General features: G+C 39.9%; 1 pseudogene; it reads right to left on the reverse strand.

The window, feature by feature from the left end:
* Positions 1–50: 50 nt before the first annotated feature.
* LOC135717604 (uncharacterized) lies at positions 51–6918 on the reverse strand (annotated as a pseudogene).
* Between the last annotated feature and the right edge of the window lie 8904 nt (positions 6919–15822).

Consider the following 15822-nt stretch of genomic DNA (forward strand, 5'->3'; position numbering starts at 1 on the left):
GATCTTTATTGTAAATAGTTCTAAAAAATATTTCAAATATAAAATCAATGCTACCGTTTATTTGGCTTTCCCAGAGCAGGCCCTACGTAAGTTTTGGAACCCATTCGTTGGTTGATGTACTGCTTACGAATTTCTCTCAATTGCTTGGCAATTGAAATCACTTCCTGATCGGCATCGTTCAAGTCCTTTTTCAATGTATTGTTGTAAGTGCTGTAGATCCACTCAACAGACTTCTACACGTTAGCTCGAAATCCCTCCAGAACATGCTTGGTATGGCGAAAACGTGCTGGATTTACTATATCGGCCAACATGTAGATCAATCCATGCTTCACAGCGGACTGTTGTCGAAGAGTAACGAAAGGAATTTCAACCTGAGGCAACGCTGCCTGAGCTGCCTCCAAGGCGATCAAAGCACCGTGACATGCCGTTCGGCAATCCAGCACCAAAGAAATCCTCTCCGCCGCTGTAGATGATTGTTCAACAAGATTCCAGTATTCGACGGCTTGCAGTAAAGGGTGATACGGTCAAAATTTGGTCAAGGGAAAACGCGTGTAAATCGGTGAAATCGTTTATTTAAAAAATCAAATTAAATTTCTTTTTCAAGTTCAATTAGTATAAAATTCAGGAAAAATATTCAGTTAGGCTTCCGCTTTTCCAAATCCGAATTGCCGGGCCTTAGACTTGACCCCTGCCATCAGATTTTGTACAGCCACCTTGTCCACCTTCTTCGCCGCAGAAAGCCAGTTTGCCTTGTACTGCTGCTCGCCCTTAGCAGTTTTTTTGGTCTTCTTTAGGTTCCGCTTGACAATAGCCCAGTATTTCTCAATTGGGCGGAGCTCTGGCGTGTTGGGAGGGTTCTTGTCCTTGGGAACCACCTGCACGTTGTTGGCGGCGTACCACTCCATGGCCTTTTTACCGTAATGGCAAGATGCCAAATCCGGCCAAAACAGTACGGAACAACCGTGTTTCTTCAGGAAAGGCAGCAGATGTTTATTCAAACACTCTTTCACGTAAATTTCTTGGTTGACAGTCCCGGAAGCTATGAAAATGCTGCTTTTCAAGCCACAGGTACAGATGGCTTGCCAAACCAGATATTTCTTTGCGAACTTTGACAGTTTCATGTGCTTGAAAACATCTGCTACCTTTCCCCTTCCTCTTGCCGTATAAAACTCCTGTCCCGGAAGCTGCTTGTAGTCGGCTTTGACGTAGGTTTCGTCGTCCATTACCACGCAGTCAAACTTCGTCAGCATCGTCGTGTACAGCCTCCGGGATCGCGCTTTGGCCGTCGTATTTTGTTTATCATCGCGATTTGGAGTCACTACCTTCTTGTAAGTCGATAGTCCGGCTCGTTTTTTGGCTCGATGCACGGTTGTAGACGATACACCCAGCTTATTTGCGGCATCTCGGAGAGAGAGGTTAGGATTTCGCTTGAAACTACCGGCAACTCTCTTTGTCGTCTCAGCGGCTTCCGGTTTTCGATTTCCCCCCGATCCAGACTTCCTGGCTGTCGACAAACGTTCCCCAAACACTTTAATTACATTTGTAACGGTTGATTTGGCAACTTTTAGCGATTTTGCCAACTTTGCGTGCGAGTAGCTCGGATTTTCGCGATGCGCGAGCAAAATTTTGATACGCTGCTCTTCTTGCTTGGACGGCATTTTGACAACTGAAGAGTGAATTCCAAAATCAAAATAGGAGCAACATTCTACACACACACACCTTCAAAATGAGGGGTGTTCAGGTTTTTTAAATGCAAAATTGAAAGAAATACGTCAAGTTGATATTGACCAAATTTTGACCGTATCACCCTTTAGCCCTTTAAGTGAAGCTCTCATCAATAAACCAGCCGTCCTCCATTGCTTGGAGACTCCCCCTAAACGGTCACGGATTTCACGCGCCGAATCAAGTTCTTCATCCAGACGTTGCTCAAGTACGGAACTGTAGCTGCCTGTAGGACCTTTGATTATAGTATAGGATCTAGTCATCATTGGAATAAATAAAAATTCATTCTGTTTCCAACAGTTTTCTTAGTCACTACATTTTGGCGACGACAGGAGAAAAAACTGTTCAAGAAAATCTAGCAATTTTTGCAGCGGAAAAGTTTGGAACCGAGCGGAGTTTTTCCAGATTATTAACAAAATAATGGCGTTCTCCATGGTACGTATAAAATAAAGTATAAAAAGAAATTTGATTGAAGCAATTTTCTCGAGGAAATTTTGGAGTATACGGAACCAACCATCATAAATTTTACAATATTTGAGGCCCGAAACAGTCGGCATGGCCCTCAATTTAATAAGCAAGACCCTAAGTGTCCGGGATGAGCATTGCAAGATTCTGTATTGAGGCCCGATGCACACCGTTCGAAAAATTCATGTAAATTTCTGCGAGATATAGTGCACATAAAATTAACGGTAGATTTGGCATAAATTTACGCGATATTTCGTGTAAATTTAAGCGCAATATCGCATAAATTAGCAATATTGTATGCAAGCTTGTAAGCAATTTCGCTGTTTATGTCAAGTATAGTTCAAAGTTAAACGAAGGGAGATTTTACGCGGTAGTTAAAATTCAGATTTTTTTTCTGTGCAGATTCGGGATGGCCCTTAATGAATTACGAGAGACCCGCAGAAATCGAGATGAATCTCACAAGGTTCAGAAGAATCCGAATTGAGGCCCGACATTATCGGGATGGCCCTCAGAGAGTTGGTGAGACCTGGAGAAATCGGGATGGATCTCACAAGATATATCGTAAATTTATGAGTCGTAGGATGAAGTACGTAAAAGTAGAAGCCCGATAAATGGGTTGATCTAAAAAAAAAAAAAAAAAGAATTGTAACTTCATACATGAAAATTGTTTCTGTCAAATTTATCATTTGTCTGCCTACTGTGATTTACAGGTTAATCAAATCGTTCCACCGTTCATTGAAAACGATGAAGGACCCGCAGCTGTACGGTGGGAAAAGTGGCGAGAGCACTTCGAGGCCTATCTTGAGTGGACAAATGTAGTTGATCATGATGAAAAATTCAAAACGCTTATGCTCTTCGGTGGGTCCGATGTACGGAGGGTTGTGTCCAAGATAAATGTTGACGATTCACAGCCGTTGGACAACCGTTACCGAGCTGCTCTCCAACTACTTGATGAGTATTTCATTCCACGTATGTCGAAGACCTATGAAAGACAAAAATGTCGATAAATGGCACCTGAAGCAAACGAAAAGCTAGATAGGTTTGCAATCCGTCTGAAGAAACAAGCAACAAACTGTTCATTCGAGGACCAAACGGACAGTATGATCGTCGATCAGATCGTATCAACCACCAAGGATGAAAAACTGAAACGAAAATGCCTGGAAAAAGATCATACACTGGAAGAGGTTTTGGCAATGAATCGAGCTCATGAATCTGTTCAGCTCCAACTGAATGTCTGGGAAAGTGGAATCAATGAAAAGAACATAGTCAACACGGTGCAATCAGGTGCAGCTCCAGATGTGAAGGAACACCGTGTAGATAAAACCTGGGATAAAACCAAAACGAAGCACGCAAACAGATGTTTCCGGTGTGATGGACGGCACAACTCGAATGATTCCATCTGCCCAGCATTGTCTCGGAAATGTAAGATTTGCAACAAGACATTTTGCTCGGTGTTGTTCGAGAGGTAAGAAGTTCCCAAAATATGATCGTCAGGAAAATCGTACTTAGAAGAAGAGGTTTGTTCGAGAAGTTAGTGGAGATGATACCAGTCAGAGAGAGGAGAGCGAAGTGTTCGACTTATTTCACCTTGGATCAAGAAAGCGGTGGGTGGAGTTTCACTGAGGATGATTATCGATACAGGTGCTGATGAAGATATTCTCAGCGAAAATGACTGGAAGATGTTGAAGTCTACTGGATTCGAGGCATACAGTATCAAGAAAGGAAGTAGCAAGGTATTCAATGTCTATGGATCCAAAACTCCGTTGAAGGTTCTCGGCGAGGTAAATACGGACGTAGCCTTTGAAGGAAGAAGCGTAGAAACAACGTTGTACGTCATCCAAGGCGGGAAATGTTCGTTACTTTCTGGAGACACTGCTATCAAGTTGGGTGTCATCAAGTTTCTGAACGTAGTTGAATCTGATCCTTTCCCTTGCATCACCGGTAAGAAGTGATTGATTAATATGTAAAATAATAGATGTAATTTAATAAATTTCTAATCGTTAATGCTGGTTAATGTATAGGAATAGAAGCCAATATTAAAATCGATAAAAGCATTCCACCAGTTCGACAAAGTCTACGACGCATTCCATTTCCTCTAGAAGAACTCACACTGATGAAATTTAAAGAGTTAGAAAAACAAGATATTATCGAACGCGTTACTGAAGCGTCCGAGTGGGTGAGAGTTAGTGAAACGTAAAAGTACCAACGAAGTGAGGATTGTTATCGATCTGCGTGAAGCAAATAAAGCCGTCGTTCGAGAGGTTCGTCCGCTCCCAACTTTGGAGCAAATGATGAAAAAAGTTGGGGGGAGTAAAATATTTACCAAGCTCGATATCAAGCAAGCATTTCACCAAGGAAGAATGTCGCTACATTACTGCATTTATTAGTCCAGTTGGGCTGATGCGTTACAAACGATTAATGTTCGGATTATCGGCTGCCCCTGAATTATTTCAAAAGGTCATGGAAATGGTTTTCGCCGATTTTCCATGGCTGATCATTTTCATCGATGATATACTCATCCCAGCCAAAGATGAAAATGAACTTGCACTTAGAACCAGTTTAATACGAGAACGTCTGCGGAAACACAATATTTTGATCAATACTACCAAAGTGGAAGAAGCTGTAAGGGAGACCGATTTTCTCGGTTACCACATTTCGAGACAAGGGATATCTGTCGCTGAAGAAAAATTGGACGCTATTAAAAAGTTAAATCCACCCAAATCTACGGAAGAAGTGAGGAGTTTTCTAGGTCTGGTTAATTTCGTTCACCGTTATATCCCAGACATGGCAACTATAACCTATCCATTAAATTTATTGACAAGAAAGGGGACAAAGTTTAGCTGGGACACAAACCACCAACAAGCGTTCGAAAAAATTAGAAGTATTTTACTTAAGAAGGAAACTTTAGGATACTACGATGTAAATGAAGATACCTTCGTGATTGCTGATGGAAGTCCTGTTGGCCTCGGAGCAGTTCTTGTTCAAAGAAATACAAAAGGACAATATCGTATAATTTGCTATGCTTCAAAGACACTCTCGTTAACTGAACAAAGATATGCGCAGACGGAGCGAGAAGCCTTAGCGTTAGTGTGGGCCTGTGGAAAGTTTTACTACTATTTATATGGTAGATAGTCGGCGCCGGTGGTGTAGTGGTAAGCGTGACTGCTTTCTAACACCCCGATGGGTCTGGGTTCAATCCCAGCCGAGGTCGGTGGGATTTTTCTGAGGCATAAAAATCTCTGGTCACGTCTTCCTTCGGAAGGGAAGTAAAGCCGTTGGTCGCCCATGTGTGTTGAATGGGTGCGATATCCTACGCAGGTGTGGAAGCTGCCTTCCTGCACATTCGATTGCCGTCAATGAATGGCAATCGATGTCCGTCGGTGATTGGCACTAGATTGCGGAACAGAAACCGACGTTAAATAAAAGAAAGAAGATTTATATGGTAAATTCTTCTTCCTGATCACCGACCATAAACCGTTAGTGGTTAAATTTGGAGATCGAGTTAAACCATCACCACGCATTGAACGCTGGAAATTGCGGTTGATGTCCTACGAATTCAAAATTATGTACCGTCCAGGAAAAAACAATATTGCTGATCCACTCTCAAGGTTATGCCAGCCAAGCCAAGATTTCAGTTCAAGTTTTGATGAAGAATGCGAAAGGATAATAAGAATGGTTGCGATTGACACCTGCCCTGTAGCCATATCAATTGATGAAATTACTGCTGCAACCAATGAAGATACAGAGCTTCAAGAACTGATTAAATGGCTACCATATCATTCAAGACGTTGGCCCAAAACTCTGATGAGGTACAAAAAGTTGGCCAACTATCTTTCAAGTGATGGAGTTTTGGTATATCAACGTTAATACACCAACAGTTGTCTTAGTCACTACACTATCATTTTTGCCGAGGCTACCAAATGATCCAACTCCAAGTAAAGTGTCTGCAGTCGTGTGAAACTCTGACGAAGATTTGCTACACGAGCTCGCGAGTGTTCAACCATATCTGCGTGAAAACTTTGCGCCTCGAGTGTCACGGCAGAACGGGTGATGCGGGCAATGAACTCCTCCTGCCGAGCGGCTTTCACCGGATCCAGTGCGATGTCCAATTTCAGGGCTATCTGTTGAAACACAAAATCAAAGTTTATATCTTCATCATTCGAATCGTACAATTAATGAGTGAAGTGAAACAACAATACAACATCTAGTGAAAAGAAAATACATACTCGACGAACCTTAGCCGTATCGTCTCTACTACGATCGAAAGCCACTTCAGCAGTTTCCGGCTTGGAAGATCCATACGCCCCATTCGGAACATCATCCAGTCTAACATCCATCACCAATCTGTTGTCGTGTTCTTCATACAGCTCGTTGGTGGCACCAGCTTTTTCAAACACTGCATTCAGATGTTCAATACAGGATTCAGCAGTCAGTAGCCGAGGTCCCGGACAACTGCTCTCAAGAACACATATCTCCTCGTCTAGTCGCCAGTACGCTTGGGGAACAGTTTCCGAAGGCTTGATTTGATGCAGAATGTTTATGATAAGTTCAATCAAATAAATACACTTTCTCACCTTCGGTGCAGCGTTTTCCATCTGAACGGAATCCCCTGGCAATCCAGTGAAAGTTTTGGCAACTCTCCGCACAGGTGTGCTCGGATAGGTATCTCCTTCCGCTGTGCTTTTTTTTAACTCTTTATTTGCTTCAAATTCAAAATAAATTACATTTCATTTTAACTTAGGTGCTCCAGTTACTACAGTAACTTACCAGCCTTAATTGTTATGATATATATCTAAGTATTTTTACATTGTTCCTGTCTTGGCAATTCAGTATTTTAAACAGGTTTTATGAACCTGCATGTCAGTATAACAATTGAAATCTTAAAACTAAAAACTAAAACTAAATCTTTTCGAAGTATAAAGAGAATTAATCGTTGCAATTGAGGATTGCAACGATTTTTGCCTGAAATTATTAATTATTTTGTTGGACATTTGTTCTAAAGTCTCAACATTCGAAATTCTATGTACCTCAGTAGTACTGTACCAGGGAGGCAACTTCAAAATCATCTTCAGAACTTTGTTCTGAATCCTTTGAAGTGCTTTTTTCCTGGTAGTGCAACAACTAGACCATATTGGCACAGCGTAAAGCATGGCCGGTCTAAAAACTTGTTTAAATATTAGAAGTTTATTCGTTAGGCAAAGTTTGGATTTCCTGTTTATAGAGGATACAAACATTTTATATATTTGTTACATTTGGCTTGAATGCCCTCAATGTGATCTTTAAAAGTTAATTTTTGGTCAAGTATTAATCCAAGATATTTCACTTGGTTTGACCAGGAAATTGGAACTCCGTTCATAGTGACTATGTGACTACTACTAAGTTTTAAAAACAAAGCTCTAGGCTTATGTGGAAATATTATAAGTTGAGTTTTGGAAGCGTTGGGAGAAATCTTCCATTTTTGTAAATAAGAAGAGAAAATATCTAAACTTTTCTGAAGTCTGCTGCAAATAACACGAAGACTTCTTCCTTTAGCGGAAATGCCTGTGTCATCAGCGAACAAAGATTTGTGGCAGCCCTGAGGCAAATCATGGAGGTCCGAAGTGAAAATGTTATACAATAACGGCCCAAGAATGCTACTCTTAGGAACTCCTGCTCTAACAGGTAGTCGATTGGATTTGGAATTATGGTAATTTACCTGTAGAGTTCTGTCAGTTAAATAATTCTGAACTAATTTCATAATGTAAAGTGGAAAATTAAACTTTTTCAATTTAGCAATCAAACCTTCATGCCAAACACTGTCGAATGCTTTTTCTATGTCTAGAAGAGCAACTCCAGTTGAGTGGCCTTCAGATTTGTTTGAACGAATTAAATTGGTAACTCTTAAGAGTTGATGAGTAGTTGAATGCCCATGGCGAAATCCAAACTGCTCATCTGCAAAAATTGAGTTCGTATTGATGTGAAGCATCATTCTACTTAAAATTATATTTTAAAAAATTTTACTTATTGAAGAAAGCAAACTTATTGGACGGTAGCTAGAAGCTTCAGCTGGATTTTTATCCGGCTGCAAAATTGGAACAACGTTTGCATTTTTCCATTTATCAGGAAAGTATGCCAAATGGAAACATCTGTTAAATAATTTTACCAAGAAAGACAAGGTACTCTCTGGGAGTTTTTTGATGAGGATATAGAAAATTCCATCATCACCTGGAGCTTTCATATTATGAAACTTTCTAGTTATAGACCTTACTTCGTCCAAATCAGTCCCCCAGGAATCATCAAAAACATTTTCCCGAGAGAAAATATTCAGATAATCCCGAGCAACCTGATTCTCAATAGGACTAGTAAGACCCAAACTGAAATTATGGGAACTCTCGAATTGCTTAGCAAGTTTCTGAGATTTTTCCAAATTTGTGATCAAAATTTTACCACCTTCTTTAAGCGCTGGAATAGGCTTTTGAGGTTTTTTCAAATTTTTTTGTGAGTTTCTAAAAGGGTTTGGAACTCGGGTCTAATTTAGAAACATTATTTTCGAAAGTTTTGTTCCTCAGGGCAGAGAATCGCTTTTTAATTTGTTTTTGCAAATCCCGCCAGATAACTTTCATGGCAGGATCGCGTGTTCTTTGAAATTGTCTCCTACGGACATTTTTAAGACGGATCAATAGCTGAAGATCGTCGTCTATTATAATTGAATCGAATTTAACCTCGCATTTTGGTACTGAGGCAGCGTAAACTATAGAAGTAGTCAGAGATTCAAGAGCATAATTAATTTTATCTTTGGTTTGCAAAGGAATGTTTGGATCGAAGTTATATTCCATAAATGTTCGATATTGCTCCCAATCAGCTCTATGGTATTTGAAAGTAGAGCTGTTGGGATTACAAATTATTTCTTGGGATATTTCAAAAGTTACTGGAAGGTGATCAGAACCGAAGTCAGCATGGGTAAAACCAAATCAATAGTTGATGGATTTCGTGCTGAAGAAAAGCATGTTCTGCTGTTTGGATATTGAATAGTGTAATACCCTGCAGAACAATCATCAAACAGAATATTACCATTGGAATTGCTTTGAGCATTATTCCATGAGCGGTGTTTTGCATTAAAATCATCAATAATGTATAATCTAGACCTATGACGGGTAAGTTTCTAAAGGTCACCCTTGAGAAAATTCTTTTGCTGGCCTACGCATTGGAGTGGCAAATAGGCAGCTATAAACGTAAGTTGTCCAAATTTTGTTTCAACAGAAACTCCCAAAGTTTCAAAAACTTTGGTTTCAAATGAAGAAAGAATGTTGTGTTTGATACGTCTATGAACAATGATGGCAACGCCACCACAGGGTCCATCAAGACGATCATTTCTATAAATCAAATAATTTGCGTCCTTCTTAACCTTATGGTCAGGTTTAAGGAACGTTTAAGTTATAACGGCAATATGCACGTTATGAACTCTCAAAAAGTTAAATAGCTCGTCTTCATTATCTTTAAGAGATCGAGCATCCCAATTTAAAATATTTAAAGCTTTAAAATCCATTACTGAATTTTAAAGTCATGACAATATTATTAGCAAATTTTACTCCAGTTTGAATAGCATCAAACATGGAGTTAGATTTAAGCATATCAGAAATCATGTCAATTAATGATTTCTGTAAAAATTCCATTTTAGGGGCAGTAATGCTTCCTAAGTCAAAATTGTCAAAATTTCCGTTAGAACTACGTTGGTTAGTATTTTGATTTCTACCCGCTGCAATAGCAGCATAGGTAGCTCCATTAACTCGCTGAACATTGTTAGCAGCGAGGGGAGTAGGTAAAGATGAAAAATTTGAAGCAGGGGTGATATTTGTACCTACGGGTACGAATGTAGAATTTGTTCCTCGCTGACCGCTGACAGCAGAGGAATTTGTACCTGGTCGGAAACGTGGAGCGTTTCCTACCTGACGGTTAGAACGAGATTGTAGGATTACTGTGCGAGTCTAACATTCCCAAAAATTGGATTTGTGGTTTTCACCACAATTTGAACATTTAAATTTCTTAGGATCTTCCTTCACAGGACAGTCGTCCTTTGCGTGAGAGGAATCACCACAATTCATGCATTTAGCTGGCATGTAGCAATTTTTAGTTCCGTGACCCCATCCCTGGCACTTACGGCACTGAGTGAGGTTTTGGAAATTTCCTCCAGACTTCCTGAAGTGTTCCCACTTCACTCGGACATGGAGCATGAGGCTAGCTTTTTCTAAGGCCTTAAGGTTGTTTAGTTCACTAGACTTGAAGTGAACTAAATAAAAATCATTAGAAATCCCGTTGCGCGAATCGCCAGGACGATTGGAGTGGCACAACTCCAAGTAATTTTGCCAGTTCATCTTTGATCTGATCTAGGGATTCACCACTGGGCAGTCCTTTCATGACAACCTTGAACACACGTTCAGTTTTGGTGTCGTAAGTAAAAAAAATGTGCTTCTTCTCAATAAGATACTTGAGAAGACATTTAAATCCGTCCAAGGTTTCAGCCAATACACGGCATTCACCCCGACGTCCAATTTGTAGTGAAAACTTAACTTTCATGAAATTCAAAAGTTCCATGCGAAGAGCATGGAAATCGGAAGTGGTTATCACAATAGGGGGAATCTTTTCCTTCTTGGCATTAAGCCGGGAAAGTTTACTAGAATTTTTCTTGGATAATGGATCATTCTCATCCTCCGTGAGCAAATCAAATTGATTATTCAAATTAATTTCATCATAAGGGGGATCAAGAGTTTGCCCCTTTCTTTTGCGTTTAGGCGCCATGGTGGCAGTATTTTTTTTATCCAAATCGACTTCCAAGCAGATTACTATAAGAATCTGAAGGATCGAAGAGGAATTTTCCAAATCGATATCCAAGAAGGATTACCTCGGGTAGGGTCCAAACAAGGATCGAAGAAGAATAATAGTTGAACAAGGTAGAAAATTTTTAAGTTGAGCACTGGAAAGTGCTGTTTAAATATGTTGTAGCTTTAGGTAGTAATAACACTTTCTTAAGCAAAAAGCAAATAGATCCGCACGGTAAGAGAGCACGATGCGGACTGATTGCGTTCCTGCGTGGTTTTTGTGATAGAACCACACTCAGCATATTATCCTGTAGTACGACTTGAGCATGCACCATGCAAGTAACTCGTCTCTCGTCAAAATGATGGGATATGGGGTCATGGTGAAGGGATATAGAAAACGAATAAAAGAACAGAGAGAAAGGTATTAGTATATTATAGGTAATAGTATTAGTAAACCCCCTCCCCCCCTCCCCACACACACACACACACACACACACACACACACAACGAAAAAGAAACATAGATGCACAGACAAACAGAAATAACACATTTAATATTTCTCTCCACAAAACATAGTCATTAAAACACTACCGCCATCTGTTGAGTATCATGTGATGGATAGTACGCTGAACAGATGGCGCTAGTGTGCAGACGTCAAACGCAAGGGAACCGACCGACACCAACCAAAAACACTCAAATTGATGATGATGATTGAATCAAATCGATGAACAACCTGCGAGTGTTATGTCTGTTTGTCTGTGATAGATGGGTTATTAGGAAAGTACAACTACATTATAACTATTAGTGAAATGGATGAACGTTAGTTTCGGGGTCATGTTAGTGTTAGAGTTTTGTTAGTATTGACCCGTATTCAGCCCTGTCGGCCCCTCGAACACTAGTCGCACACACTTAAATTTTTTCGCCGAGATTCCAACAGCCGAATAATTCTGCAATTTGTTTTGCTGAGATTCAGTGAAACATTTGCGGAGACTCAGATAACAAATTACATTTTGCTGAGATATCAGCTAACAAACAGATATTTTGCAGAGATATTAGCAAAAGTAAATGCTGAGGTAATCGGCTGTTGGAGATTTTACTGAGCTAGATTAAGTGTGCAGGCAGTTGTTGTTAGGACATGCGACACTGTCACTGCTACTATGTTAGAGGTATAACCCGTCAAGTTTCGAAGTGCAAAAAAACTGTTAGAACTTTCTTATAAATTAACTTTACACTCAAAGCAAACTATTTACCTTAGCATTACAAAAGCGAATTTTAAATTACTATTTTATTTTATCTTCTTCTTCTTCTTCGCATTTCAAGCTTATTGCTTATGGCATATTAGCTTATTGCGTACTCACAACTTAGTGTTCTAGATGCACTTCCACAGTTATTAATTGAGAGCTTTCGATGCCTGCTACCATTTTTGCATTAGTATAATTGTGTGGCAAAGTACAATCATACTCTATTGCCCAGGGAGTCGAGAAATTTTCCAACCCGAAAAATTCCTAGACCGGACCGGGAATCGAACCCAGTCACCTCCAGCATGGTCTTGCTTTGTAGCTGCGCCTTTACCGACTGATCTAAGGGAGGCCCCTATTTTATTTTATGCTAATATTAAAATTATGATAAAACTACATACGGCTACAATTTAACTCGCATGAACCTTTCAAATCAATGAACTGGAGAAAAACTACAATTTAAAAAAAATTAAAAAAAAATCATCATCAAGCCCCTCATCCTTGGACAGGGATCTGATAAGCTTCATTATGGTCCTAAAGTTGGCCAGCGCCGGTGGTGTAGTGGTAAGCGTGACTGCTTTCTCACCCCAAATGGGTCTGGGTTCAATCCCAGTCGAGGTCGGTGGGATTTTTCTGAGGCATAAAAATCTCTGGTCACGTCTTCCTTCGGAAGGGAAGTAAAGCCGTTGGTCCCGGCCCATGTGTATTGAATGGGCGCGATATCCTACGCAGGTGTGGAAGCTGCCTTCCTGTACATTCGATTGCCGTTAATGGATGGCAATCGATGTCCGTCGGTGATTGGCACTAGATTGCGGAACAGAGACCGACGTTAAATAAAGGAAAAAAAAAAAGAATTATGGTCCTAAAGCTTGAGTCATTTAATATCTGGACGCAAAAAAACGGATGTTTCTCGGAACTATTTTAATGAAATAATGTATAGTACTCAAAATAAAGGTTATTTATTGCACCTTAAAGGAAAAATAGCGAAAAAAAATATTCTGATTGGCTTTTGATGAAATCTCGAACTTTTCTTGGAATACCACTCATCATATTTTGGACTCTGTTGGCTAACCTAAGCGGCCGTTTTGTTGCACCATCTTTTCATCTATGTCGTATCCCGAGTCACCTTTCCACTCTTCTTCAACTTCTGTTTGACAATTGCCCAATATTTCTCAATTGGGCGGAATTGAGGGCAGTTGGGTGGAATGATGTCCCTTTCGAAGAAATCTACCCCGTTTTCTCGATACCACTGTAGAACTTCTCCGCTTTAGTAGCAGCTTGCCAAATCAGGCCAAAACTTTACAGGTCCATTATGAGCCTTAAGAATACGGAAGAATACCTTTTTTCAGGCACTCCTGCTTGTACATTTTGGAATCCATAGTCTTGTTTGTCACGAAAACCTAGGTTTTTTGTCCGCAGCTACAAATTCCTGCAAAATTTAATTTGAAGAGAAATAGATCAGCAAAGCTGAAAAAGCTATAAATGAAAATAATATTACTTTATCAGCATAAAAAAAATTAAAATAAAATAGGAAGTGGACCCTTCGATCATTTCCTTTTCAAGCAAATGCCTACAAAAGTCAATCAAAAATCTGTTTTTTTTTCTTTCTTTCTAGAAATGCATCCGCCTTTCTTTCTTTCGCTTTCAACATTTCACACCCAATTGACCCTGGCCGTGGACATTCGATACTTTAACGAACCAACCTATCAACCGATCCGCCAAGCAAGCGCGAACGAACGGCAGATACCGACTGGATAAACCAATACATATTTGTGTATTGAAATCCAGCTGACGTGCGTTATTGATACTTTTTTTTCTCTAATGTTTGTATCCTTCTTTTGTTCCTGGGTTATTTCAGTTGTCATGAACCGTGACCACTGCTCGTATGAGTTGAGTACATATTATCATGTTAGCGTAAGTTAAAATTAGAACAGTAACTCAGAAATGCAATGCCTTCTGGTAGAATATTTGTGATGTTTAAGCTAACCAAGGCCATCGGTGCACTGATGCCATTCGATCCCATCCATGTTGATAAAGCGGATTCCAGACCATAGCAGCATATTCCAATATGAAACGTAGCAGGTACTGAAAATCAATCAAAGCTTAAATAAATCTATACAATTAAAATCATACAAGTTTTGCACCATTTTGAAATAATTTTAAGTTGTTCCCTTCAAATTCGGGTTTTATATCGAGATAAAATACAGTCAACTCTCCATATTTCGATGATCTATATCTTGATATGAGACCACTTTTTTTCTATATGTCGATGCTTATCTCGGTCCCTTCAAACGGTCTAGTAGGGTATTGTTGATCTACATATATATCATATATATCAAGGTATGGAGAGTTGACTGTATAATAGAAAATATCGGTCGGTTTAATACCGTAAAGTATGATAATTGTATGATAATGTATGATGATTGTCTAATAATCACTTGAGAATAGAATTGCAATAAATAAATAAATAGAAAATTGTCTACCACTCATTGTAGCACGGAAACTAAGTCCGATAGCAGTGGGCGCTCCTCACTGTTTGATTTTATCAAGCTTAAGGTGAATCGCTGTATAATCCTTATTCTCAGAACCACTTCGAAACTTATGGGGTCAAATTTCAGCTTCTACGACACGTGCAACATTCAAATTGCTACTCCACGTTTGCTGCACTGTAGCATACTTGAAGGAGCAATTTCAGGTTAAATTGGGCACCGATTTCCGAGATTTGTGTAATTCAAAATTCGAAGTGGAAGTACATGTATAGCCTACGTGGGGGCCATTTGTGGACTCTACAAGATATCACCTTAATAACCTCTGATTGTGCTCAACACGTCACTATATGAATGGCCAAAAACCGGTTTTGGTGGATCGATAGGTAATTCCCCAATACGCCTCTACGGGATGATAGAGAATCTCCTTCCAGCCACATGATCATACAATTGGACAAAAAACGAGCCGTCCGACAGAAGGATACCCCAATGAGTGTGGAGAAGAGCCCGCCCTTTTCCACGAGATGTTAACAACAGGGAGTTGACAGTTTCACTCTCCCCGCTTCAATCGGGTGCCTTGATGGTCCCTCCCAATCACAGCATTGTTTTGTAAATATGAGCGATAGGTAATAAAAATGTGAATCCAGGTTTCATCAACAGTAACCAATCGACGCTAAAAATCCACCCGATTCCGCATCAGCAAGTCCAAACACACTCCTCCTGGATTCCGCAGAACTGACTATACCCGGGATTTTCCACCTCTTCCGGGGACATCCAAAACCCCTGATGCCCCAATTTTAAGAACAGAAACCCCTTCTTCATCTGGGTTGTTCTCATTTGACGGTACCTCAACATTTCTGATCCTCTGAAAAGCATTTTCCTCACATTGCTTCCCACTTTGAAATCCTTCTTGAAGCAATTGACTTCAAAATGGCCCCTTCTTGCAGCTATCATCTCCTTCGATGAATAATTTTCCAAACTAGGTCGGGGATTTGATCACTGTTCTTCAGTGGAATTGTCAAAGCCTTATTCCGAAATTAGATTCGTTCAAGTATTTAGTCCATAACAATAATTGCGATGCATTTGCCTTTGTGAAACATGGCTCTCTTCAGAAAT

Source organism: Ochlerotatus camptorhynchus, unplaced genomic scaffold, assembly GCF_037179485.1.
Source record: "Ochlerotatus camptorhynchus isolate MF236.1 unplaced genomic scaffold, CSIRO-AGI_Acam_v1.1 ptg000062l, whole genome shotgun sequence".
NCBI classification, from domain to species: domain Eukaryota; kingdom Metazoa; phylum Arthropoda; class Insecta; order Diptera; family Culicidae; genus Ochlerotatus; species Ochlerotatus camptorhynchus.